Source organism: Nipponia nippon, unplaced genomic scaffold (genome assembly GCF_047370975.1).
Source record: "Nipponia nippon isolate SJK-2023a ecotype South Korea unplaced genomic scaffold, ASM4737097v1 scaffold_13, whole genome shotgun sequence".
NCBI lineage: Eukaryota > Metazoa > Chordata > Aves > Pelecaniformes > Threskiornithidae > Nipponia > Nipponia nippon.
Genome location: NW_028262324.1, coordinates 1,055,580 through 1,082,171, shown reverse-complemented (window position 1 = coordinate 1,082,171; position 26,592 = coordinate 1,055,580). Strand labels below are relative to the sequence as shown.

The window sequence follows — 26,592 nt, the reverse complement described above, 5'->3', positions numbered from 1 at the left end:
TGGTCCTGAAGAAAAAGGAAGTGGAGCGTGGGGAGACTGGTCCCCGGGCTGTGCCAGCAGGGCGCGGAGGTGGCGTGGGGTGGCCTGGTGCCAGAGAGGGAAGGCGGCGCAGCAGTTTGCGCTTTCCGATGGGCCCGGGGTCAAGTAACTGCAGTGGTGACGCAAGGATGCGGAAGGTCCCAGGGGAGGGGTGTTGGGGTGACGGGGCTGCGACCTCCCCCGCCTCTCCTTACCATGGCGGGGAGAGGAAGCTGCTCTGTGGCTGACAAGCCTGACCGCGTCTCAGGCTGCCCACGCAGCAGTCGTTGGGCAGTGGCTCACCTCGGCTCCTCCACTCGCCCTGCACCATGGATGGGACCTATCCCGAGGCTCTCCACCAGTCTGCCTGGCGGGCACAGCCCCTGCCTTTGCGGGGCGGCCTGTGTTTGCTTGGCACCTGGTGCAAAGAAAGGAGTTTGAACTCTTCTGTTTTAAGAACTCGATTTATTTTTTTTCTACCCAAATGTCTTTTTCCCTCCGTGCCAAGAAAGCTGTCTGATCAGCAGCAATTAACAAAGCAAACCGCAGTAATGACCTTTATAGTGTGTGCTGCGCGCTCTCTCTGAATGCCCTCAGGAAGAATGCGCCAGATGTTTGGGGATTTCTGCTCTGCAGAGGCAGGGCCGGGACATGACGAAGTGGGAGATGCGCAGGAGGGGCTGTGCTGGGCAGGCAGCAAGGGTCGCTGCTGAACTTGACCTGGGGCAGACCTCCACCCGCACAGCCCCTGCAGGCAGCGACCCTAATGCTGGTCAGGACCAGGCGCGGGCTCCCACCAGGGGCTCCCACCAAGGCTGGGAGACTTGGAACTCAGCGGCTGACTGTGCCTCTTCAACTGCAAGAGGTCCTGCAAGCCCCGTGGCTGCCCAAGCTCTTTCGATGGTTTGGTCTCCGCTCGTCTTGTCTTGCTTCTGTTCAACAGCACATCCAGGAGAACACTGGACTCGGGTGCTGCTTTCCCATCCATCATCAATGATTCTCTTTTCATTTGCTTTTTGGGCTTCACCTTTTTAATCCAGCTGTCTCCCGCGTTACAAATGGTCTTCCCTCAATTACTTAGCCCAAGCTGCAGGGCTGTCTCCATTCATCTCAGGAGCAGGACGAAGCTGCGCGCTCCGCCGGGGCTTGGCCAGCGGAGAGCACGAGAACCTGTGCCAGGAGCTGCCCGCTGCGTTCAGTCCCCACTTGTGCCACGCGGATGGCGCTGGCCTCGGGGGTGGCTCCACCCCAGGCTTCCACCACCGCCCACGTCCCGGGTGGCCTCTGCCCATCGGACACGCGGGTCCCGCGGGTGCAAACCTAGCATGGGAGCAGATTGCTCTCCTCAGCCTTCATCGGAGGATGCAGGCCGACACTTCTTATTCCCTCCCTCTCCCCTGGTGCTGGTGTGGGCATTATCTCTCATGAGGAAGCAAAGGAGCCTGGCTTTCTCGAGGAGCACGTTGGAGAGCAAGCAGCGTGCGTCTGCTTTGCTGCAGATGGGGCACGGGTTGGAGATCACCCAGGTGGTGATGGCTCTCGGTGGATGCCTCTGGAGGAGCAGAGCTCTGCAGGGTGCACGTTGCCTCTGGCCCCACATTCAGGAGGCAGAAGGACTTCCAGAGGAGGGAGTCCAGGGTCAGCTTGGAGCTGAAGTGCAGTCGGAGCTGGGAGGGGCCGGATCCCCTTACTGGCAGGAGGGACTGTGGGGAGAGATCCTGCCCTACCCTAAGGTCTCCTGGTGAGGACTGTGCTGTCCTTGTTCCCACTTGGGATTTCAGGCTCCTGATATGAAATATGAGCGTTTGGAGGGCTCCTCTGTGTCCCGTGCCCTGCCGTTCCGAGAGCTCCCCCACCTCCTGCACCGAGAGGGCCGCAGGCGTGGACAGAGAGGTCGTGCTTGACGGGACGTGCTGAGCTGCTCGCGGGCGCCAGGGCACGGCACAGCCGGCTCCGCTGTGCTGCCTAGCCCAGGCACCAGCTCAGAGCATGCCCGCGCCAAGGCTGCCTTATCCCCACTTCTTAATGCTCTTATCTTGAAGGGTCCCCTCAGATTAAAGCCCAGGCAGTCGGTCCCCTCCCTGAATTTATTGCAATGCAGTTTTCTTCCTCTAATCCGATCAGAGTGTAAGCTGCTCTTTTCAAAGTGCATGGGGAGGACAGATGTGCGTGTCCCTGGTGCAGGGAGCTGGGACTGAAAGCAGTGGGAAGGCGCCCTGCTCTTTAGCTTGGTGGCACATCTGGCTGTTTTCATGGCTTGAACCCCATTTCTCCTCCGAGCCTCCGAGAGCAGCTGCGTGATGTCCCAAATACACCAACAGTCATAAGGCGGAAGGTTTGCTTTGGAGCAGGGGGAGTTGCTCATGAGTCCATGGCCATGCTTGGAGCTGGGCTGGAGAAGCCAGGGATGGACTTGCATCCCTGCGAGTTCCTTCTTTGCCTCTGCCTCTTGCTCTGCTGAGGGGCTGGGGAGCTGAGACCACTCCTCTCTGCATGGCTGGCTCCCTGCGAGGGCTCTCCCCGTCCTTCTGATGGGTGCCCTGTGGGTCAGCCCTGCTCAGGGTGTTCCCAGGGACGGCGGGGGCACGTGGGGAGCCGGGGAGGGCTGGTGGAGAGGAGTGCCTGTGGGAGATGCTGCGTGCGGGTGCGCTCCGAACCTGACAGGTTGCGATACATCTGGGGTCTGGGCACTTTGGAGCAGGAGCATCTCTGCTGGATCCCTCCCTCGCTGGGTGGGCCTGAAGGGACTTGGGGCAGGAGACGACAGGAGGAGGATGACTCTTTCGTGACGGGGAAGGGACTGGGGTTAATCCCTGCCTCCCTGGACTCACCCTTGTCTTTGCCCTCCTCAGCCCGAGGAGCCTGGTGAGCACGGTCAGAGAGCTGCCGCCTGGCTCTGCGCACCCCGCAGCCAGCACATGGACCACCGACGGCCTCCAGCTCGCGAATGACGGCAGCGTCCTGGTGGAAGAGTCACCTCGGAGAGCGGCGGCCGGACTGTGAGTGCTCCGGGCACTGTGAGCAGGGCAGGGCCTGAGGCAGGACCCCCGCGGTGTCGTGGTCCTGCTCCGTGGGGTTTCCTTGTGGTGACAGGCAAGAGGACCCTGTGGGTGTTGGAAAGCTGTGGGGTTCTCGTCTCTTGGGATGCTGTTGCCCTGCGAGGCGAAAAGAGAGCCTGAGCGCTGAGTGGCAGCGAAGGAGGAGAGGTGGGGGGAGGCGGGGGCTGTCCGGAGCGCGCAGGGGAGCTGATGTGAGGTGCTGGCGTGGCCCCAGTGGCCTGGGGCAGAGGGTGGCTGGGAGACCCTGTAACGGGTGCGTCTGGGGGCAGGGGGAGCAGTGATGGTGTCTGCTCTGGGTGATGCCTGTGATGCTGGGCAGTGGCTGGAGCAACGCCAGAGCACGGGAGCATCCAGGCTCCTGCTGTGACTGCGGGGCAGAGCCCGTGGAGACCAGGCCAGCCACGAGCCAAGCGGCAAGCAGACCCAGGAGGCACCTACACCCAGCAGGGGTAGGCGCAGGGGCATCTCTGGGGCTGCCCCTCACCACGGTTTGCTTTCTGCTCTCCGCTGTCAGCCTGTGACCGTGAGTTCAGCTACACGTGTGGTGGTGCCCAGGGTCCCTGACTCGCTGCGGGCTAGGTGGGCAAGGGGAGGATGCAGATGCTTGACCTGCCTCCGGCGAGCCGGAGAAGGAGGCTTCTGCAGGGAACGGCTGCAGCCCTCTCAAGCATATGGAAAGCCTGTATTTCTCCCCAAGGAGAGAGATGAGCTTGTGCCAAGGGCAGGGCTCTGGATTCAACGAGTGTTGTCGTAGCTGCTGAGGTCCATGGGGAAGGAATTTGTTCTGAAAGCAGCAGACACTTGAGAGGCGGTGGATAGGTAGGGCAAACCTACGGAGGAATAAATCACATGCCTTCCCCATGTCAGGAACGATCTCCTGCCATGTCCCAGGATGTGACACCGGCTCCGTCAGCAGCTCAGCCAAACCCAGACATTCAAAAGGTCTTGATTTGGCCTCCCAAAGGGAGAAGATGGTCATAAAATCCAATAAGCGTCAAGAGCGTGTCAGGGGATTTTCCTTCACAGCCCTGGAGCCTTGGTCAATAGCAAGCGGCTGTGGGACCCTGAGGGGTGGGAGACAGTGCAGGGGCTGGTGTGGGGGCCCTGTCTGGCCCTGACGCCACTTAGAAGCAAATAACGGCTTCTCCAAAGAGCACAGGCTGCCGGGGGGCTCATGCCCTCACAGCATGTGGCTTTCTCAGTACAGCAGCTACTAAAACCTTTCTTTGAATTGTTGTCACAGGAAAATCCATGATGTTTTTTAAACAAGTTGATCTTTTTGCCCACCCTCTGGGCCAATAAAAGAGTGTCTTTGTAGCCTTCTGGGCTCATAGAGAAAGAAGAGGCATGTGGTTCCCTGCAGGCTGGCATACGTGGAGGTTTCTCCTTAACATTGAGGCTCTGGCTAGTGGTGCAGCAGTCTCAAGGCAATGTGAGGATGAGGCTGGAGGTCGGGCATACATGCACGGAGGAGTGGGCTGTGCACCTGGGATGGCTACTGTGTTGGATTGAGGATTGAGGTCGTGCGCAACCACAACCTCATCCCCTTCTGCCCTGCAGAAAAGACCTTCTCCAGCCTTCCTCTGAACAGCACATGCACAAACAGCAAACCCTACCGCCGCAAACTGAGCACGTGGTTTGGTGATGACTGAGCGACAGCGACGCTCCGGGCAGCTCCCACGCACTGTAGTGCCAAGGACAGGGAAAGGGCCAGAAGGAAATGAGAGCAGATGGGCTTGGGTATCTCCTGGATGTTACATCCAGGAGGATGGGTGAGACAAAGCTTGGTGTCTGATCTGGGAAGGGAGACCTGAGAGCAAATGGTCACAGTCCCCATGGGGCACATGAGAGCGATGTCGTTAGGGTAGGAGAGACCCTGGGCATTGGGAGGCCTCCGCCCCGGCGGGCCTGCCCCTCTCCCATGGGACCCGCGTGGCACAGCGCGGGCACCAGCCCCGGTCCCCTGCTGCGAGAGCAGCGGGCAGCAGGAGCAGGGTCCTCGCTGGCCGGCCTTCCCCGCTTCCCGGCCATCGTCCATCTGTCTCTTCCCCTTAATTGCAGTTGCTTGATTTCTCTCTGGTTCTTTTTTTTTATGTAGGTGACACATGTTTGGTTCGAAGCACTTAATTACCTCTTGGGATGCATTTCGTTTATTCGTTGAGATAGAAATGGGAGTTGTCGTGTTTGCTTTATTTTGCGATTTTTTCTTTCTTTTTTCCCTTCTCTATTTTGTAAGGAAAGGGTGAGGGAAAAAAATCCGCACATCCCTCCAGCATGCGTGTGCCCAGGCCGTCTCCTCTGTGCCACCCAGCCTCTCCCGCGGCTCCCAAGCAGAGGGGCGGTGATGGGGAGGAACAGTCCTCCCTGGCAGTCTGTTGGCACCTCGTAGCTCCTTGGAAGCTGGAAGGTGAATCGCGGTGCCGGTGCCAAGCCCCGCTCCCACACTGCTGCTGTGGGAGCTGCTGGGAGGCAAGAGCCGCGTGCCGGGTGCTCCAGCACAGGGCAGGAGTGCTTGAGACGGGGGCTTGCAGCCTGGCCCCCCTGTGCCCAGGCAACCACGGACTTGGAGCCGCTCTCCTCCATCTGCTCGCTCTGTGCCAAGGAGGCCAAACCCCTCCTGGCACCCGCATGAGAGCGGCTGGGTGCTTCAGCGCCTTCAAGGTGCAGGGTTTTGCTCATGGCTGCCTTAAGCAGGGACCTTCTTGCAGTTTCTGCACAGGGTGCTCAGTGAAACGTGTCTTCAGAAAAGGGCCTTGGGTCCTTGTCAGTAGAAGTCAGGACTTCTGCTTTCATAGCCCTTCTTGAAAGTACAGAAAATGCAGACTCTGCCTGTCTCTCGCCATGTGTCTCATCAGGGCTCTGGTCTCACTCCGCATTTGTGTTTCTGCCCAGGGAATTTGGAACCAAAACAGCCCCTTCCACCAGAGACGTGGCTGTATCGCGGTAACCCTCCTGCTGCCTATCGATTGCGAGAAACCAATAACCCAAATTAATTGAAAGGAGCAAGAAGGCTTGCACCAGAAGCCCCCATCCCTTTGGTACCTTGTGTCTGTGCTCAGGCACCTCTGCGGCGGTTGCTGTCTATGCTGGGCGATGGTATAAACCACCCCGTGCTCTGACTTTGGTCTGGAGGCGAGCGGGAGCCCCGGCCGGGCGAGGCGGGGGAGCAGGGGTGGATTTGCTGTGCTCCTGCAAGGGTTTGCCCCTGTGGCCGGAGGGAGCTGCTGGCCTGCAGGAGAGGGACGGCAGAGCCTTTCTGCATTGTGGGAGAGAATCTGAACTCAAAAACTAAGGAGTGAGACTGATTAAAGATCACAGAGCTCTGAGAAGAGGCAGCTGAGGACTTCTTACTCCTAATGGCCACCTTTTGTATGTTGAACAGAAGCTTAATCTAAGGCTCCAGCGTTGCTCGTTGCGGTGTGCTGCAGGCAGAGCCAGTAAGTGGGCGCAGGAATACCTCAGGGCTTGGTTCAAAGCCAGGGTCCAGCCTGTTTGGGAAGGGCTAGGGGCCTGCTCCCCTACAGAGTCTTGCTTCCTTGTGTACCGGAGGTGGTGGAAGAGGATGGGATAGGCAGTATTTACGCTGTTCAGCCCAACACCGGGCCCATACTCTCTAGGTTTCCTCCTGAGAGAGGAATGTGTTCCCTGAGCGCATCTGTAACGAAGCATGGCTGAGGACCCGTCTCTCCCAAAGTGTTTGGCGCATCCCGGAGCAGTGCCGTTTCTGTCAGGGCGAGGGCTGGCTGCGGGAGGTGCTCTGAGCCGACGTTCAGCCTGGAGAATTGCTAGCACAGGACAACATGAGTAACATCGAGCCATGACACCTAGCGCCTGACTTGCAGGCTCCAGTCTGGCCTGCTTGCAGAGTCAGCGTCCACGTTTGTACGTGATGAGCTTGTGGGGTTGTTTTGGTTTTTACAGGCCGAAGGCCGCTGGAGCCATCCATACTGCTTCCAGAAGCTTGCTTGCTTAGGGACTGAATGAAAGCAAAGGATGGACTTTAAGGCTTGGTGTCTGCTGCCCCAGGCCGCATGTTTTCAAAGCAGTGCCGGTGCCCAGACCTCTGCAGATCCATCTTCTGGCTGGCACAAAAGTAGAGTGCACCTTCTTCCCTGTGGGGAAACCCAGAGACGTAAACTGGGGCTAATAAATGGAGATCCTAATAGTTGCCTGGCTACCTTCCTTGATAAGTAGCAATCCAGGCAGCCGATGGATTTGGGTTGTGTGTAGATAAAAGAGAAAAACTATGGAAGGACAGATGGCCAGGTGGATGGAGGGATGGAGGGATAGTTTGTTCTAAAAAGTTGAGCTGAATAAATCCAGAGAGGCGAAGAGGTAGCTGCTGTGGTGGGGAGGACGGGACCGCAGAGGCAGAGCTGCAGGGCTGGCTTGGCCAAGGGCAGGAGGATCTGGCACCTCCTGACCCCGCACATCCCCGTGGTGCTTCTTGTCAGAAGCCTTGGTGCACGGAATCCCCCCCCGCTCCCTGCCCCAGCGACAGTGCTCTGCTGCCAGGGATTGCTGTCCCTTGGTTTTAGGGTTTTCTGTTCTTTCCTTTCTCCTCCTAAGCTCTCATCAGCATCAACAGTCCCATTAGGAACAAGCGGACTGGATCGGGAGTGCAGGCATTTGCTGTCCCTTGGCACCGCCTCCCTCGCTGCATCCCCCTTTGCTTGGTTTCCAAGGGCCCGGATGAGTCACGGCTTTCAGAGGCAGCGTGCCGTCCTCGTCAGGGGCTCCCTGGGCCAAACGGGCTCTCTCTGTAGAAAGCCCCCTGCACATTTACTGAATCTCAGCTCCACAGTGCTCCTGCCCCCTTCCCCACCCAGGGGCTGACCCTCCCCGAAGGCTTGTCACCTGCAAAGGACCCTGCGGACGCTGTCCCAGGGCTCCCACGCTCCATCAGCCCCTGAACGCCTGTGCTAGGGAGCCCAAACCCGCCGCTTCCCTGGGTCGTGGTGGCAAACATTGAGTAACGCGGCTCCCCAAAACTTGCTGATGCGGGGTCTTGTGCACCAGCGAACATGGGGATTGCTTTGCTGCAGATTCCCAAAAGATCTTCATAGCCCCTGGTGCTGTGTGTCCGGCAAGAGAAGGTGCTGTTGGGGGTGTGAAGCAGGTGCTGGGGGTTGGAGATGGGCACATGTGGGGGTGCCTTTATAGGCCGGGATCGTGAGTAACCTGAACAGCTCTCAGCGTACAATCACACCTCCAGGACAGGGGCAGCCACGTTCCCGGGTGCTCAGGGCACGGCCCCCTGGACAGACCAGGCAGAAACGAGCAGCTTGCCCAACACCATATGCCAAAAAGGGAACAAATCCCCCCAGTCCACTTTGCTCCCAGCATGGCTCCTCCAACTGGTCTGGCAGCGGGGCTGCGCAGAAGGCGCAGGGGCACTGCTGCGCGCTGCCTGCGCAGCTGCATGGCACCAACGCCCTCCCAGAAGCGCTGGGGCCCACGCTGCAAAGGGGCTGCAGCCACGCGCCGGGAGCGCTTCGCTCCCACCATTTCTCACGGCTCTTGTTCTGCTGCCAGCCAGCCTCCGCAGACCTGGAAGCCTTCTTCCCTCTGCCTTCTCCTCCTCTCCTCCCGCTTCCCAGGTTTGAAGCCGGGGCTATCTGTGCCAGAAACAAGCACAGGAAGATGGGAATGGACGGCTCCTGCTCCCAGCCAGGCTGCCTGCTAGGGAAGCTTTAGCTTTATCTACAGAGCCAGGCTCTCCTGCGGCCAGTTCCAGGGCCCGCCGTGGGCAGGAGAAGGTGCCGGTGCTGCTCTGGACCCCTTTGCTCTCTCTCCAGAGCGGTTGTTTTCCTTCCAAGCAGCACTGCAGCACTCGAATAAGAAGGGATTTGCAATGCAGAGAAAAACCTCCCACCCGCCACTCAGCATCGTGTGGGCTGAGAGCAGAGCTGGGAGCAGCTGTGCCACTTTGCTTTAACTGCTTGGGCTCAACAGTCCTGCTCGTGCCCTCGGGGCTCGGGTGCCTCACGGCCTGTTCTGGGTCAGCCCCTGGCTCTGGGACCCCGAGCCTGCCAGGGGGACTGCCCACGCTCCTCCCGGGACCCCCGCGGCAGTGTGCCCCGGGGCTGGAGCGCTGCCCAGGGACCACGGAGGTGAGGGTGCTCTGCTCCCCGCTGGTTTGGGGCTTGCTTCCCCAACATGCTTTATTTTCCCAGTCCGCCAAGCAGGGACGGGACTGCTGGCTCCACTTGGTGCCTTCCTTGGAGTTCTGGCCATAAAAAGCACTATAGAGGGGCGTAGAAACAGATATAAGACAGTGAGATTTTTGTGTCTGTGACCCAGCAGATCGGTGCGCTACTGGAGAAAGTGGGTGGATGCTTTGGCAAGGGAGAGAGGGCCTGGAGGGCTCGGAGGTGTCGCAGGTTAGTCCTGCACCAGAAGGGAGGACACCGCTCCTGGTCCCCTTGGGTCTGGGCATACTTTGGTTTCTTGCTGGGAAAATGAGGATGGCCAGTGGAGGCTGGTTTTGAAGGGACAGTGCGTGCTTGGTCCTGGCGGTCCCCCCTACCAGCCTGGCAGAAGCTCAAGCAGGCTAGGTGGGAGGGGGCACCGTCCCCAGATTTGGAAACCAGTGCTGGCCACGTGTCCTCTCCTGGGAAGGCCACCATGCTCTCTGCTCCCTGGGGAAGCTTTAGCGTTACCTACAGAGAGAAGGAAAGCCTCTGCCAGGCACAGAGTAGCTATTTGTGCCCTTCTCAGTCTCCCAGTGGGGCAGGAAAGGTTTGGGTGATCCCACGGTCATCCCTTCATTGGGGCTGTCACGAGAGACATCCCAGTGCCGCTGCTTTGCACTTCAGGCTGCTGACCCTGCCTCCAGCCCGGAAAAGGTGGGCTGTGGTGGCTTACATTGCTTCCTCCCAAACCGAGGGTGAACCTGGCGATTACCTGCAGGGAAAGCGCTGCAGCTGCTTGGCTCCAGGCACCCCTGAGCCCGAGTGGGCCAGGCATCGCTTCCGCAGTGCTGACTAACGAGCCCCAGAGCACATCCCCAGCTCTCCTCCCGCCCCCGCTCCCCCGGTACCCAGCTGAATGCGGGGCCCGAATCCCGTCTCTGGGTAGTGGAAGCAGAGGGAGCACTTCTCTTTCCTGAGCTGTCATGCTGCACTGTCACCTTGAAGAGGCAGAGCATTGCCTGTGAGGGACTCGCCACCGGCGGCTGGGAGCACTGGAGTCCCCGCTGCTGAAGGCACTGAAGGAAGCCAGCCACACCATGAAGGCCCTGGAGTTTAGCTTCCAGGAGCTGAAAGGGCTTGCACTGCTCCCCTCTTGGCCTGCAAACAGCTGCTGGGTTGCTTTTGCCCCTCTGTACTGGGGCGTGCTGGGTTTCTGGGAGAGCTGGGACGAGGGCAGCTCAGGCTGTGGTGGCAGCGCAGCGGGGTCTGCATGGCTGCGATCGGGGGGACGCCCTCCGGCCTCTGGCAGGGGATGGTTCCTCCTTGAGTCAGGCTCTGCCCTGAACGGGCAGGTGCTGCGCCGGAGGCGAGAGGAGAGGGGATGGTCTGGGATCGCTGCTTTCTGCCCGAGTAAAGGGGAGAAGGAAGCTCTGCCCCCTCCCCAGGGCAGGGTCGCAGGAGGGGAGCTTGCAAGGAGAGGCAGGAGACCCCCCAGCCTCGTGAGAGCTGGGACCACCTGGGACCTCGCTGGAGGGATGTGTTTTCTTGCTTAGAGCACAACTGTCAATGGAAAAGTCTCGGCACAGACTTCAGTGCTCAGAAACACTGTGGGCTGGGACATTTTGGGGAAGATTTTTAGCTGCAGCAAAGAAATTTGGCAGCTTGGAAGCAATCTAATCATCCTCCTCCCATATGCTTGGTTCTATTTAAAAGGGAGCATGTACCCGATTCCTTCCGACCAGCACGGTGACATTTCCAGAGTGCGTTTGGAAATAAATTTGGCATCCGCTGTCAAAATCTCAGATTGAGCCCAGTGCGGCTAATTTGGGCTCTGAATGCCTTTGCCTCTGCAGAGCACCTTTCCCTGCTGGCAGATCCCAAAGGCAGCGATGGCAGGGTTTGCTTCCTGCGGCCGGGATGGCGCAGGCACCAGCTGGGCATCGAGGGCTGAAGGGCACGAGCGATTTGGTTACTGGCTGGTGGCTCAAGCCCCTTTTCAACAACTGCTAAAGCTGGGGAGGCCGTTCCTGGATGGGTGGTGGTTGCGTGCCTGGCTCTCCCAAGCTGCTCTCTTCCTAGCACGGAGGCAGAAGGAGCTGCGGATGCTTGGGCTTAGTGGCTGGCTGGGGTTAAACCACGAGAGAGTGTTACTAGGGTGCTGCACACACACAGGTTGGGTGCCGTGTCAGCCGGTCTCAGCGTGCGAGGCTGGGGTAGATGGACTGCATCGAGAAATGAGGCCAGGTGCCACATCTCTGCCCAGGGGCTGTTCCCTCACCCAGAATCTCCGTTCAGTTCCCCCTTGGTGCCCCTGGCCCCGCCAGGCCCTGCCCTGCCCGCGGCTCTGACCCGAACCGCCGCCGGCTGCGGGCGCGCCGAGCCGCGAGCGCCCAGGCCGCCCGCCCGAGGGGACGGTCGCCCTCCCGTCCGCTTTCTTCCCGCTGGTTTTGGTCTCCCCCAGTGCTGCAAGAGGGCATTGGGGTGAGGGTGGAAGAGTAAAGCGGGTTGAAAGCATATGGCCGGATTAATGCTTTATCTCTGCCTCCTAGCAATACATGTGTTCCTCCTCTGCCTATGCCATTAGCTTCGTTAGCACCACTGGAGTGGTGGACTAAATCCAGTGAGCTGTGCAACGAGCCTCATTGCTTGAGTCAGTTTTAAGGATTATGGCGAATTATGTAGATCAGAATCAGACAGCAATCCGGGCATGGCCTGATGTCTCGAGGGGCTGACGGGGCTGTAGCTTTGCCATTCAGGACGTTTGCTGTGATCTAATTAGATGTTCAAACAGACCCTCCTGGCCACGGCTCTGCAAATGCCTGCCCGCATTCACCGCTCCCCTCTCTGCGCTCAGCTTTGCTCAGTCTCTGTAAACAGCGAGGTCTGGGCTCGGCTTGGGGACAGAGAGGGGCAGGATTTGTTGTGATTCCTGCCCAGCGGGCAGAGGGTCCTGGAGCCACGGAGGGAGTGAGGGAAGGAGATAAAGGTGGGAAATGAACAGATCCCTCTTGGCAGATCCTCCTTGTATCTCACCTGAACCTGCCCTCTCTCAGTTGAAAGCCATTCCCCCTTGTCCTGTCACTGCCAGCCCTTGGAACAAGTCCCTCCCCAGCTTTCCTGCAGGCCCCTGCGGGCACTGGGGGGCTGCTGGAAGGTCTGCCCGCAGCCTCCCCTGCTCCAGGCTGAGCACCCCCAGCTCTCGGCCTGTCCTCGCAGCAGAGCTGCTCCAGCCCCTGATCACCTTCGTGGCCTCCTCTGGCCCCACTCCAACAGGTCCATCATGCTGGCCTCCTGCCCGGCACACCAAAGGGCTCCTGCCTGTGCCTCGGGACAGAGACCCACTGTGGTTCTGCCCGCCTGCTGCTCCCCTGCCCTCCCACCCCGCACACCCACGTCCTGAAGGTTGCAAACGTGCCCGTTCCACCCGGCGTGGCCCCGAACTGCCGTGGCCTGCCCTGGCTGGGCAGCAAACACCCACGGCCCTTCGGACCAGCTCCCTGCACTCCCCAGGGCAGCAGACAGGTTTGCGGGGCACCTGTGATAGCCAGCTCCCCTCTCTTTTTTTGGTTGAACTGGAAGAGCAAAAATCAAAGTGTGGGAGAAGTAGTAAAGGAAAATAATGTGGCTCCGGAGAATGAGGTGGCGAAGCCTTCAGGGGCTACCAAGAAAAACGTTGTAGGACCAGCTTTTGGTTCAGCCACTGCTGATCCCTGGGTGTGGATCAGGCTCCAGACCGAAAGGAACCTCGTTTTCCCATGCCAGCCTGCACCCTCTGGTGCAACCCTTGCAAAGCCTCCACTCGTGCGGTCGAGTCTGTGAGCCTTTAAACAGCCCTGGGAGAACTCTGCTGAATGGCTCCGGTTTGGTTTTGGCAGCGGGGCGTGAGCTTGTGCCCCGGCTGCTGCTTCTGCCCATGGCTCGCTGTCCCCAGAGGGCCTCTGCTCGGGCCGGCGAGCGAGGGCGGTACGGGGAAACAGTTCTGGGTCCTGAAACCGCAGGTGTCTGGGGATGGCCCGGGGGCGCGTACGCATGCTCGCAGCCCACTTTATCTACTGCTTTGCTAGAACAGATCCATCAGGCTTAAATGAAGAGTGACGCTTGCCCTGGTATCTCTTTGTTGCCACTGTTGTTCTTTTTACCATCGGGCTATAAATTGTCTGCCTTGCCCAGGCGCTGAAGTGCTCTCCCCATTCCCTGGCTGCTGGAAATAGGGTCGGCCTAAGGCTGTTGTTTAGCGGCACGCAGAATACACTACCTCCGCAGCACCTCCCGTCCCAGGGTTTCACAGCCCATCCAGGGATGGGTGAAGTGAGCTTGAGAGTCCTCCTGCAAGCCAGTTCAGCAGGGCAAAGGGGAAACCGAGGCACACTGAGAAAAGCGTGGAAAGCTGAGGCTGACTCAGGGTCACGCAGCAAGTGGCACCCACCCGTGGGAAGGACACTGGCCTCGCTTCCAGCCCTGGACGCCAGGCTTCCTCTGCCTTGCTGGCTTGCTGCGCTTAAGAGATGGCATGAATTTAACCTCTGTCTTCCCCGTGCGAGAGGCGTGTGCGTGCGGGTGGACGCGCTGCCAGCTCTCAGCCTCCCAGACCTGCTCTCTTCTGGGACCGTGATGGCCCCGCTGCGCCCCAGGCAAAGCAGTGCTCTGCGTGGCTGGAAGCAGGGAGCCAGGGAAGCCGAACGCCCTCCTGCGCTGCCCTTCCTCTGACTGTCCCAGCGGTGAGGCCAGGAGAGCCGAGAGCCCAAGCAAGTCTTGTAGCTCTGTGTCAGAAAACAAGGACGGTGACTGCTGTGAGGCAGGTCCGCGGCGGTGAACAGAGCGTTCCTGACTTGCTGGGGCCGCCTGAGCTGAGCATCCCTCACCGCGGTGAGGACCCTGCCAGATGTCGGCACCACGGGCGCAGGACAGCAGAGAAGGAGCTGGTGGTTCGTAGTCATTGAGCTCTAGGTAGAAGACGTAGGGAGAATCCATACGGAGACCATCAGATAAAGTCTCGGATGGGGAAGGGATTAGTCTAGCCCAGAATGACTTGGTTTCAGCTCTGGCAGTGCTGGGCATGGGGCTTTCCTGATTAGTGATGGAAATCCAGAATAGCCGTTGGTGTAAATCAGGAGAACTTCAGCAGGGAGCATCTCTGCTCCTGGGCCGATGCCCATTCCTGCCTGAAGCCCACCAGGACAGGCTGCAGTACCTTCCAGGCACGAAGCTCCCTGGCCCCCTCCAGCCCCAGGTCGGCCGGGAGGAGGGCTGGCTTGGCAGAAGAGAGGGGAGAGCAAAGCCTGGGACAGGCACGCAGCAGAACAGGCAAGGTCTGGCTAGCCGGGGTGGTTTAAAAGGCCCGTGAACAAATGGGTGGCAGATGTGGTCTCCATGACAACCCACAGCTGGCTGGGCAGGAATTAAAGGGCAGCGTGCTTCCATGGAGCGTCAGCACCTCAGAGTCATCTACTCCTCCTAACGTGAGTAATTACAGGTGCACTTGAGAATGTGCAGATCCAAACGCGTTCTTGGTTTAAGCGCTTTGGAGATAAGCGAATGCAAGGACAATCATCCCAAAGGCGTATCTTCTGCTGGAGCTCCTGCCTCCCGGCAGCGTGCCTCCACGCCGTTCCCCGGGCGCTGGGGGTGGTGGATGTGAATGGCGAAACCTCGTCTGCTTGTTCCCTAGGCAGCTCGCCGGAGGAGGAGAGCCGCCGGCGCCAGCACGCACTTTAGTGTTTTGCGCCGCGTTGTTTGGTAAACTGGTGGTTTGCGAAGAATGCTCCGGGCTCCGCGCCAAGCAAATTAGCTGTAATAGGTAGAGAGCAATTAATGGCGGGTTTAACTGAACACCATCTCGCGAAGGCTCTGCCCCACGGCGTGGGCTTCCCTCGCGGTGAGGACCCGAGTCTGAGGGATTCCTTCTGTCGGGGAGGTGCGTTACTGAACGGCTGCTCGGCTCTAAACGAGGGCAGCTGAAAGCAGAGTCTGCCCCATTTAAATTGGTGAAGGGACTTTGTCAATGTAAGGAAGAATCAAATGGAGACCGGCCTCTCCTCTGAAAAAATCTTTTGCCTGTTATTACTATAATAAGTCTCCAAGTCATGTGCCTGAAAGGGCTGAAGGGAAAAATCTATTTTTCTCCCTGTTTTTTTAGGCTGCTGCCTGTGTGACAGTCGCTCTGCAGTCACTGTGCTGGGTTCTGCGTAGAGGTAGCCAGTTTTTCCTGTTGTTTGTGTGGGTTTTTCACATGGCAACGGCAGAGAGAAAATCTTTTTTTTTTTTTTTTTAAGAAGAAGCAGCAAATGTGATTGTAAGAAGCAACTCAAATTTGCAAGGAAGAGCGGGGAAGGGGGCAGGAACGCAGACATCAATGTACCTCACTCCTTTCTCCACTTTGGGCCCGCTGCCGTCATTGTGCTCATCTCAAAGAGCCGGGCCCGGGGATGTCATCTTCGTCGTCTGCTCCAAGGACACCTGAACAGAGGCCCCAGCCTGGGCTGCATGGGTGGGTTTCCCAATGGCCAAGGCAGAAGCAGGTCAGCCTGAGGCTGAAATTTTGCAGAGAGGCTCTGGACATGCTGTGCTAGAAAGGATCAGGGGTTGGGATGCCTTGGTCCTTGGGCACCCTTTGGAGAGCTGAGATAGCGAAGGGAATGGGAGAGGTCTGGCTCTGCCTGGCCGCCGAGAGCCGTGCGGGAGCTCTGTGCTGCCGAGCGAGCGCCCTGAGCCCGCAGGAAAAGCGCCCGCGCTACCACGCCCCGCGCTGACGCAGCGCCAGCGTGCTGGGTGCCCGGCGGGTGTCCGCAGGGGAAGGTGCCGCCCCGACCCCCGTGCCGTGCCGCCGTGCCCGTCCCACGTGAGGGCCATCAACGCCTCCCTTGCTGCTTGTACCAGGCTGCTCCTTCCCAGTCCTCCTTGCTCTGGCCCCGGCCACGGCTGGAAACCACGTGCGGGCTCCAGGCACGCTGTTCTGCTCTCTGCCCACCAGGCTGTCGCAGCCCGCCGTGCTCCCTTGGGAAACTGTTCCCTTCTTGGGTCCATCGCATCACTCCCACGGCTGCTGCATGCGTCACTTTTTTTCCCCTTCTTCATACAACTGCCCTTTAGATATTTATATAGTGTTATCATGTTCCCCCTCAGGCATCATCTTTCTAGGCTATACAAATTAAATTCCCTTAGTCTCTGCCCATAAGTCATCCTCTCCAGTCCTTGTACCAATTTGGCTGCTGTACTCAGGGTGTTTTTTTCCTGTTCTGTGTGCGATGTCTCTCTCCCTGTAAAAGCCGCGCTGGGTATTGTAGGGTGCATTTACTACCACAGCATAAAAATAGGATTAGGACCTGTTTTGTCCGGTGACGGATCGTTCTGGGCTCCCACCTGCAAACAAGCTGCCTCTCAGCGGGCTGGCAGCTCGGCGCCGCGTCCCCACCCGCACGCTTCCGCCTCTCGGGTCCGTGATTGCTGCGTGGCTAACCGTGTGCTCGCTTCTCCCCGCGCTGCCTCTCCTTCCCGGCTGGGAGGGTCTTGGTGCGAACCCTGAGTGCCGGTCTTGGTGTGCACCCGTCGGGAAATCCTGCCTGGATCTCCCTGGGTGCCCTCGTGGCTCAGGGTGGCCGCCAGATGCTCCTCTGCGCCCCTGGCTTGTGGTAGCCCCTCATCCAAGCCCTCAGCCAGTTTGTGTGCCTGGTGCCCCCGCTGCCGACGGCCGGGCAGTGCCGGGCGCCCTGTGAACGTCCCACCGTGGGCACAGCGGAGGCTTCTCCCGTCTGCCGGACACGCCTGGCTTGGTGACCGGGGACGCAATGTGGGGAGCGCGGGGGACGGTGGGATGGTCGGCCCCGTAGCTACAATTTCTGATCAGCAGTTTGCTTGCAAGCACTTGGGGAAGGCAGCTTGCAGGAGACACGATTGCGAGAGGCCAGCGGAGCGTTGCTTTGTCCTTAGCCTGTCAATGAATCCGTCACTGGAAATGACTGTGATTAAATGCTTGCGCTCTCTGCCTCGGACACCTACGCGCCCGCAGCGACGGTGGCAGCGCTCGGCGCTGTTTTCTTCTGCAGACACTTGGCTGTGGCAGAAGAACGGACAGGGAGGAAAACATGTTAACATCACCTACCCTCTGCGGTGTGACAGAGGCCACGCCAGAGCCGTAACAAGTGCCTGACAGAGGATAAACTCATTCACACAGCAGCTACATTCTATTTTATTAATATTTTCCCCCCGGAAAATTAGATTTCATCTCCAGCTGTTGCTGCTTTTTTATATTCAATATAAAGCTAACTGAGTGATGCGTGCTAACGGGGTGCCCCGAAGCAGCGCTGGCAGGGTTTCAGGCCTGCCTCGCAGAGACCGGCCTCGCTCCACCTCCCCCCATCTGCCGTGGCGACCGCGTGCGGTTGCAGAGTGACTTCTTGGGAGAAACTTGTCAGTTTGGGAGTTCCCATCAACCAAAAGGGTTTCTGTAATTCCTGCCGCCATGTCTGGGGTTTGTCCTTCTATGTTGTCCTTTGGGCTGTGTGTTCTTCCAGACCTGCTCCTGGGGGCAGCCGGCTTGCTGGCGTGCAGTGAGCTGCCTCGGGGCTCAGGGCACGGTTATGGAGAGAAGGAGGACGAGCTGTGCCGTGCCTCCAGCTGGTGGATTTGCAGCTGCAGTGTTGCAGTCCTTCCTCCTGAAGGATTTCGTTCTTCTCCCTTGATCTCTCCCTTGTTCTTCTCCTGACCTCTCCCTCCGTAGGCCAGCTTGGGCTTCTCTCGGTTGCAGGATGTCTTCTGGGGTGGTGGTGTCCGAGATCTGCATAAGGACTGGGGAGGATCGCTCCATCCTTTAATATCCTTCATGCCTCCCTTCGCCCGTGTTGCTTACTGGTGTTCGTAACCTCCCTGCCAAGGGCTGGGGAGTTGTTGATGCAGGATCAACATGAGTTGCCTTGCGGTGCAGCTGGTCCTGCCTGCACCTCCGCAGCTGCAGCCTGGCAGGGAGAGCTGTGGGCCACACGTCAGCCCGCTGGAAGGGGCTGCTCTCCACCGCCCAGGCGCCGAGCGCCCTGCGATGCCCCGGGCTCTCACAGCCGTCCCTCCCCGTCGCGCCGTGCCCCTTCCAGCCTTCGCTAGCCATCGGTGATCTCCGGCATTCAGAGTCACTTGAAATGCCACCATGTTGCAGTCTCTCTTTCATCCCTGGCATCTCCATATGTTTCATCTCAGAAGGCTTAATATTAAAAAGCATCTCATGAGACACGATGAGAGGATTATTGAGGTCGAGTTAATAATGCATTTCACATTGCGGCTTCCCTTTAAGCAAAAACTGGCTGGGGTGAGCTGCCTAAGCAGGTGGGGACCCATGAGTGACAACGTACGGACCAACTTGTATGGCTTGTAGAGTTTTTCGAGGCATTAAAGTTAATTAAGTACTAATTAACCAAAACAGTCTGAAGTATCCCTGTCATAGCAACCTTGTGTATCAGAGCCTGCCTGATTTATATTCACGTACGTTCACATTTTACATCAAGGCAGTCTGCGTTATGGATTCACTCAGATTTGTGTTGCATATCTAACCTGCCTGCAGGCTGATGGATCGGACGGGAGCGTGGCCCCAATTCAGGAGGGGAATCAAGTGTGTTTATAATTGAAGAGCTGTGTTGAGCTGAGTGGAGATGAAGCGCGTGCATGGGAGTGGGCCGCGTGCCCACCATGGCCGGTAAAGCCAACGCAGGGTCCCAGGGCGCCCTGCAGGGCCTGCCCCTGGCTGCCTTGGCTCTCCCCCGAGACGCCAAGCACATCGCATCTCCCATCGGTGCCTCTCGCGTAAGCCAGCGCGGACGGCCGGGCCCGGCAGGGACGCGCCGGGTTTGGTGGTGAGGCAGGTCCAAGGGCCTCCGGTGGGAAACGCGCGGCAGCCGTGGTCTGGGCAGCCAGTGCCTGTCGGCCACATGGCCCTGCCTCGCTCCGGCACAGTGGCATCCTGCATATTCGGGACTGCTTGAACCCTTGTGCTTTCATCCTCTTTTCCCTTGAAGGGGAAAATCTCCGCGGGATTTGTCCTCTTTTAAATCTGCCACAGGAGCAGCCTGAGTCTTTGCTCTGCCTCGGTGCTTCTCTGACTTCCACTCGCCGCCTGGTCACATTGAATTTGACGGGTTCTTTTGATGTCTCTGTTTAATTCAGTCAAGTGATGCCGGAGAGGCTTTCTGCCTTCCGGAAGGGAAAGAGTTACCCCTTTAATGTCTGTGTAAGCCTTTGGGAAGAGAGGAGTTGGGGAGATTAATCCTGAAATGAAAAACCCACTCTTTGCATTGACAAGGTTGGCTGAAAAAGGGAACCATTAAATTATTGGAAAGGCAGCCGCTCTGGGGAAGGCAGAGGACTGGGGTAGCACATGTAGGTTTGGAAACCTAAGAGCTGGCGCAGGGGCAGAGGACAGCACGGAGGAGATACGATACGCTTTAAAACTCGTCGGACTGATTCTGATCTCAGTGGCAGGAGTTTCTCTTGGAAGTAAGGCTGCTGGGTTATTGCTGCCACGGCAGACCTGAATCCAGCTCTCTGGTTCAGCCTCTCTGTGCCTCTGGCACTTGAGCAAAGTGAAATCTTGTTTCCCAAGCTCCTGCAAAGCTGTCAGCGCCAACAGGAGAAGTACAGCATAGGAGCAAGGAGCAGGAGCCTGGGCAGCTCAATGCCCGCCTGTGCTGAGAGCTAAAACACACAGGCAGGGCAAACTGAGCCCAGGGTGTCCACAGAGTCCGGCCCGGCAAATGCAGCATTGACAAAGCTGCTGCCTGAAGGGAAAATCCCCGAGCAGGACAATTGGTCTCCATCCCTTTGAATAGCACAATTTAACCATCCTTTGCTTTTATTCAGACATAAAACATCACTTTAAAAAGTGAGAGAGCGGGAGCGCATATTGCTATGCATGCATGAGAGAGAAGAGCTTTTCTGCAAGACTGGCAGAGGATAATTAGCAGTTTAGCCGTTCTAATCCGATACGTGCCCCCCCCCGGCGTGCACAGTCGCCGTGGGTGCGCCGTGCCTGTCTCCTCGCCGTGTAGGCACGCGCACCGTCCTGGTGCGCTTTGTTTTCCAGCTGTCTGGAGGCAGTTTGTCCGTCCTGGGGCGTACATCGCCCCGGCACCTTGCTCAGGAAAGGCGCTGCCAAGGCAGGGGCCGAGCCAGGCTCAGACCTGGGGAAGGAAGGAGTTTCAGTAGATAATGGGGACTAGGAGAGGGCCATTTACTGGCCAGCACAAAATGAAGGCTGCAAAGGCTGTGTCCATGCGAAAAGCTCAGGGAAGTTAGAGGCGTCTGCCAGGGTCCGGCTCCTTCAAAGGCAGGTACCGAGGAGCAGTGAGGACCTGCCGTGCCGAGCAGGTGACGGGATCAGAGCTGGGCTTTGCAGCTGGGCTGGGCTCCCAGGCCTGCCGAGGATGGGCGCGGGGAGTCAGCGCTGACCTGCTCCATCGCCCAGGCAGAGCCGCCCTCTCGGGTGCCCGTCCCTGTCACCGTCGCCAGGTTCTCCTAGGACAGGGTGGAAGGGCTGCGTCTGCCGGCAGCGCTGCCAGATCTAAGGGGGTTGGCGCTGTCAGACGCGGGTGGGAGCCTGGTGGCACAGGGCCACCAGCCCAGGCTGGTCCTTGGGCAATGCTGAGGACACTGGGAAGGGACAGGTCTCCAAAGGTCAGGCTAGCACTGGTCAGAAAAGCCCTTTTGGGTTTCAGAGACAGAAACTGCCCTACACTAATGCCAATTAAATTTTACAGGCATCTAAAAATTTAATCTGAGTTTAATCTCCTTTGCCAAAGCCACGAGTCTCTGATAAATATTTTATTTTACTCCAAGTAAAGAGGCTTTGGAATAATTAAAGCAAATGATGAGTCCTTTACTCCACTGGAGCCCCGGCAGAGGCACGGCCACGGCTCGTCCCCCAGCTCTCGCGCTCCCCGGCGTGCCGAGCCGCGCCGCAGCCGAGCACCGGCCAGCCAGACGCTTGCCGCACTCTGCGTGCCTCATTGAGCAATTGGAGAAAGCTGCCTCTGTAGATAATGAGAGAGTTTTGCTGGTTGCAGCAACATTTGAAGAAGGAAGAGAGGAAGGCAGATGAGAAGGTCACTGCTTTCTCTTTGGAGGATTCATTTTTCCCTCAATGAAAGAAGTTGCTGCTTTCCTGGTCATTTGGAGATTGTGCTTGCGGCGTGATGGCGTGCTGTGTTCGGCATGCTTCATCGACGCTTTCTGCTCTCCTCCGAGTGGGAAATTTGAGAAAGTATTTTTTTTCAACACCCATTACAGTTTATGGGAAATGCAGCAGCAACTAGAGATGCCATAGGTGGGACTTCAGGTAGGGAAAGATCTTCCCACCTTGCTAAGGCAGGGAAGAGCTTTCTGTGGGCTCATGGCCGCGGTTTCTTACCTGGTAAGCGAGCAACAACAGCTGCAGGAAGGCGAATGCGAAGGAAGCAGGCTTCCCAAAGAGGCTGCGTGCAGCCCGTGGTGCCTGCGCTTGGCGGAGCCTGGCTGAGTCGTAATGGCTTTGTCATGGAGCAAGCGGCTGCACCAAGCAGAGAAATGATATTGTCACGAAGTCTCCGTAGAGGGAGTCCACAGAAGTCCACTCAGTGCACGGGGAAGGAAAGCATGTCAGCTAGCATAAATCTGCTCAGCAGCGAGGAGAGCAGGAGGGCTGACAGCCTTTGCATCGGCAGAGAGCGAGCCAGGAGGGGTCTGGAGGGAACAAACGGGGACGGGAGCGCTTCTGCTGGGCGGTCATTCAGCTGGCCTGTGTTTCTGGGGCCCTGGGAGCCTCGTCAGAGCCAGCCCCGTCACCCGCTCCGTGGGGGAAGGCATCTCCACCAACACCCTCTGTGGCCAGGCAGAGCGGAGCTGGGAAGGCCCAGGGGAACGCGGCTCCTGGCACAGCAGATGGAGCACATCGGAGGGAGATCGAGAGTCGTCCGCTCACCCCATCGTCAGGCTGTCTGTCAGAGGTGCGAGCAGGCTGCCGTGGGTGGCTGGGTGGCAGGGGTGGGTGGATGGCCCCCACTGTCACCTCCCCACACATCAGCCAGACTCAGCGGCATGGAGAGCAAGCAAGGCAGCTTGGTTGGGAGCCTGCAGGCAGACCAGAAACCCTGCCAGCAGTCCCCAGCATCCACCGTGACGTTCCTCTCTCCCCGCTCGCCCCCTCTCAGCCTCCATCCAGTGATGCCCCTGAGCTGTCACAGCTCCCAGTCACCACGGCAGGGCTGGTGACAGACCCCTACGACCGGCATCCACTGGCAGGCAGCGAGCCAGAGAGGCAGCGAGGCTGAGCGTGGCGGAGTCGTCGCCCCGGTCGGTCGGCTGTGCAGAGCCAGGTTACCGCAGCGCCCGCGCCCGCCCGCCTCCATCCATCGCCGAGGCAGGCGGTGGTGCCTTGCTCCGCTCTGCCTCGCCCTGCGGGGAGGAAAACTGGCAGGTACATTAAGCTGTGTGCACTGTTACGGTATTTTTTTTCCTTGCAACTTTTTATTTTTCTGGCTCTCTAGGATAGTGCTTGTAAAAACAGCCATAAAGAAGTTAAAAAGCAATGTGCTGGCTCAGAGGAGTCATTCAATATCCTTATTAAAGATCTGCAGTACTGGAGCCATAATAGTACTTGGCACTCCGAGGGCACCTTTCATCTCACGAGTTCAAGCCACTTTACAAGCGCTAATGAATTACGCTTCATAACAGCCTTGCATGCAGAGCCTCGCAAACGAATTATTCATCTGTTCTCACAATATAGGCATTAAATAATAATAATAAGCTGGTTAATTCTGTCTCTCCTCTGGTCTGAGGATTGTCTCTGAGCTGGTATCAATTCCTTCCCGTTTATCCAGTGCTAATGGTCAATATTTCCGACGTGCAGGATTAGGTGAGCGGGGTTTTGCCGGCATATTTGACAGTCAGCCTGTGGTTGGGTTGGAGCAGCCGTACGGTGGGGCTTCTCCTCTTGGCCCCCTCCGCTCCAGCCAAGCGCTGAGCCTCAGCTCCTGCCACCGGCCGAGCGCTCGCCCTGGCCCAGATGAGCTCTGAGCCGCCGCCTTCCCTTACGTGTGTGAGTAGCGCAGTCGATGCCCGGGGAAACGCACCTCCCGCAAGTTCAGCATCTTCTGTAAGGCTTTTCTGGCTGGAGCTCGAGTTATCGGGTGCTTCTGGGGATGAATCCAGAACAGGCAGTAGGCGCTGTGCTCATGAAGAGATACAGGGGTGTTACTGAATTGGTTCAAGTGCTTACATTAAGCACATTCGGAAGGATCCTGATCCATCGGGATTCGGGTGAACAGCCCATTCGATGTAGCTCAGAAAGCCGAGGTTGTGTGCAGGGTTTCCTGGGGCCGGCCTGAGAGGCGGAGAGGGAATTGGTTTGGTTTGGACCAAAACAGAAAAAATGACACTTCTCAACCAAGTAATAACCAAAAATGCCACTCTGAAGCGTTTAATCTGGCGGAAACGAAGACCCTCGTGCCCCTGGGCACTATCTGATCCTCCTGCTTATGCTCGTTTTCTTTTAATTTGTGAGGTTTCAGTGTTAAAGCCCCAAACCAGTTGAAGCCCAGGTCTAGGGGGAAAAAATCCCAGGAGCTGTCTCTTTTGCAGGGATGTGAGATAAAGAAACGCTCGCTGCCAGGGATCTGCCATTTTCTCCCTGTGATCTGGGGAATACGTGTGTCTAATGTGCTCGCAAACAGCGTCTGACAGGAGGGGTACGGCAGGGTTGGAATCGGCCGGGGTTCACACGGCCAAAACCAGCTGGGCAGCAGGTCCCAGAGGAGGGGTGACATGCTTGTCCCAGCGGCGGGGGCCGGGGGACGGCAGCCCTGCCAGCGATGAAAGCCCTGGCTGTGCCCGGGCGCTGCAGGTTTGCTGAGTCAGAGAAATAACAGCACCGGGGAGCCGGAGCGGGGCGGCAGGCAGATGTCCCCGAGGGGTTAGCAATTGCTTCCCGCCTCCAGCTCCTAAAGCCTCTTGCTGGGAATCCCAGCTCCCACTAGAGCCGACAACTTGTTTGCTCACCACATGACCGTGGACAAATAATCTTTCCTCTGGTGCCTGCTTCCCCGCCTGCCTCGGGGACAGGGGTGCTCCCCATTCTTAATCCCTCATCGCCCGCGGGCAGGCTGGGGTGAGCCGGCGGCTCTCCGGGACGGCCGGGGAGGCAGCAGACGTGCGTCCGCGGGCTGCGGTGGGGTCGTGCATGTGGATACTACTTGGGCGCGTGTAGCATCGCAGTAGCAGTGCTCTGCTGGCCCGCGGCCACTGCGAGCTGGGGCTGGAGCCGGTGGCTGGGCCACCTCTGCTCTGCCCCACGGAGCAAAGGGCAGCGTTCGAGGGGTGCTGGGGAGCAGAGCCCGTGAATCGCGCCTTGATCTTGCCTGGTCGTTTCCATGTCACCGACCAGAACTCAAAATTATTTCTCTGCCGTTCTGAGCATAAAGAAGTGGTTGGGAGCTGGGAGCGGAGCGTCAGCGGAGGGATAAGCGGAGGGAAACAGCATAAGATTAATTACAGGCGCAACAACTACGATTGTTGATAAATCAGCTCCTGTTAGGAGAGTACCCGTGGTCCCGTAGCTATCTACCATTCTCAAGCTGGGATGAATGAACTAGCTAATTGTTTGCTGTGCTGAAAAGCAATCTTCAGGGAGCAGCACGTTGCATTACATGAGTCAGCTCCGTGCTGGCAGGACTATTATCAAATATTACAATATTTAGCTGGACGATTTCTACCCAAGCTCAGTGTCGACGGAGAAGGGTGTTGTTTTCGTCAATGTATAAAGAAAGAAAGACATCAGATACTGTTTGTTTCCTGATGAGCGGAGATCTGGCAAAAAAGGGGATCATTTCACTTGTTAGTGCACTTTTGAAATGAGTCATGTGTGTTTCAGCGCTGCTTCCAGAAACTTAATTGAAAGTTCTGGTGTCTGTTGTTGTAAGGAGAGAACCATATGCTATCAAAAGACATGACTTGTTTTTTATAGTCCAGAAAGATTGTAACAGCATCACATCCCAACTGTTGTGGCATTGCGTTCAGGGAGCAGGAAAAAATCTAGGAGTTTCTACTGTAAGGAGATCAAAAACTTGATGACAACAAAACGGGAGAGGCTGTTTGTGAAAACACAGCTTCGCTGTGCTGTTTGATAGCGTAGATAATCGCTGCCGACTGATCTGCTTAAGGGCAAGCGGCTGCAGGAGCGTCTCCCCCTCCAGCGGAGGGTAGGGTGTGCGATACAGTCAGCTGTTTGCGAGGCGCTTGGCAATCCAAACCGCGGGCCCGTCTTTGAAATCCTGGTTAATCATCCCATGCCATCCCATTCATCCTTTCTTATTATTATTTGCAAAGCTCTCTTGGCTGGAAAATAAAGTCAGTGAATAACGTACTGGGAAACAAACAAGCCTCGTGATGCCAGTCGCCAGCAGCGTCAGGAGCCGAGCCGTGAATCCGCGGAGCGCGGCGGCGAGAACAGCGCTCCCGAGATCTGCCTGCCAGAGCTTTCTTGGGAAGGGCTGGAGTCCCTTCGTGATCGTCTCGTCAGAGACTGCATGCAGTCGCGCTATGGAGGGCTTGCTAAGACAGCCTCTGCAAAATGGTTAAGTGAAAGCAAAAAGCCTGAAACGGCAACACTGACGGTACCAGCGCGTTGTCTAAGGAGAGCAACGTGGGTAGCTGAGGGTGTTTATGCAGCGCCATCCCAGAGGGACTTAGCCCTCTGTCATCTGCTGGAGATGTCCACGAGGACGCGGTCTGCCAAGCGCAGCTGTCACAAGTCAGAAGCACCTCGATTTCTGTGGCTGTGAAGTTGCAGAGTGTTAGCAGTTGGGTTACTGGGGTTTGCTCTTTGAGTTCAGCGGGGGTTTCTGTTCGGACAGACCGTTAGCAGCCCTGTCGCTTACCTGGCGATCCCAGCACAGCCCCGCATCTCTCCCATGCCTCCTCTGCCCGCTATTTCGCATTTAGTCCCTTCCAGGTCATCTTCAGCAAAGCACTTGAACAAGTGCGTGATTTGAGGTATCTGCTTAAACCCCACTACAACAGCACCCGTTTAAAGCGAAACAGGCGCCTAGCGTGTTGTGTGCTGGGGCCGAAGGGGGCTGTGCCCCAGGGAGGGGTGGGCGTGCTGGGCTGCAGGCGGGAACCGGCCGGCACGGGACCGTGCGCGACGGGGTGAAGGGGAGCGTCCTCGCGAGGTCCTGGGCACGCGGGACTGCAGCAGGCGCGGCAACGAAATCGTAACAGCCCTGCCAGAAGCGGTAACCTGCAGGAGCTCAGCCCTTCCCTAATTCTGCAGTTCCCGATTTTGTGCCTATGCCCTATGCTACAGCAGCATATGTCAGAAGATGAATTGCACGTGGCAGAATAATATATTATGTATAACTTGAACATGGGCT

At 57.9% G+C, this 26,592-nt stretch overlaps 1 protein-coding gene across 7 annotated transcripts in view; it reads left to right on the top strand.

The window, feature by feature from the left end:
* DLGAP4 (DLG associated protein 4) overlaps window positions 1–26,592 on the top strand; it is a 157,773-nt gene that overhangs the window by 22,499 nt on the left and 108,682 nt on the right. For all 7 annotated transcript variants that reach the window (XM_087749536.1, XM_087749538.1, XM_087749537.1 and 4 more), the window contains exon 2: window positions 2,871–3,017. The gene's annotated coding sequence lies outside the window, so the exon portion shown is untranslated. The remainder of the gene's footprint in view (window positions 1–2,870; window positions 3,018–26,592) is intronic.